This window comes from Penaeus monodon, chromosome 41 (assembly GCF_015228065.2).
Source record: "Penaeus monodon isolate SGIC_2016 chromosome 41, NSTDA_Pmon_1, whole genome shotgun sequence".
In the NCBI taxonomy this organism is placed as follows: Eukaryota; Metazoa; Arthropoda; class Malacostraca; order Decapoda; family Penaeidae; genus Penaeus; species Penaeus monodon.
In genome coordinates, this window is record NC_051426.1 from 15,394,106 (window position 1) to 15,395,115 (window position 1,010).

The following is a 1,010-nucleotide window of genomic DNA, read 5'->3' on the forward strand; positions in this document are numbered from 1 at the left end:
TAGAAGAGAAGAGGAAGAGAAGAGACGAGAAGAGAAGAGAAGAGAAGAGAATAGAAGAGAAGAGAAGAGAAGAGAAGATAAAGCAAGAGAAGAGAAGAGAAGGGAAGACAAAGCAAAGAGAAGATAAGTAAGGGAATGAAGGGAAGGGAAGTGAAGGGAAGGGATGGTAGGGAAAGGGAAGGGAAGAGAAGAGAAGAGAAGAGAAGAGAAGAGAAGAGGAGAGTAAGGGAAGGGAAAAAGAGAAAGAGAAGAGAAGAGAAGAAAGTAAAGGAGAGGGTAAGGGAAGGGAAGGGAAAGGAAAGAGAAGATAAGAGAAGAGAAGAGAAGAGAAAAGGGAAGACAAGACAAAAACAAAGAAAAGACAAAGACAAACCAGACAAGACACAGACAAGACGAGAACAAGACTAAGACAGAAGACAAGTGAAGGGAAGGGACGGAAGGGAAGGGAAAGGGAAGGGAGGGAAGAGAGAGAAGAAGAGAAGAGAAGAGAAGAGAAGAGAAGAGAAGGGAAGGATAAGGGAAGTGAAGGGAAGGAAGAGGAGAAAGAAGAGAAGAGAAAGAAGAGAAGAGAAGGGAAGGGAAAGGGGAGGGGAAGGAATGGAAGGGAAGGGAAGAGAAGAGAAGAGAAGAGAAGAGAAGAGAAGAGAAGAGAATAGAAGAGTCGGTCATACGTAAGAGAAGCTAATAGCCTATCAGACTAAGAGAAATACTTATACACGAATGGAATGGAAGGGAGGGAAGAGGAGATGAAATATAAGACGAGAAGCGTACCCTTGAATACACTACAATACAGGACAAGACATACAAGACAAGACAAGACAAGACAGGAATTGAAAGGGAAGGGGAGGGAGAGGGAGGGGGTGAATGGGAAGGGAAGAGAGAGAAGAAGAATCGAAGAGAAGAGAAGAGAATAGAAGAGAAGAAAAAGAAGGGAAGCGAATTGATCAGAGAAGGAATAGAAGGATTAAGAGAAGAAAGGAAGGTAAGGGACGGAAGGGAAGGGAATGGAA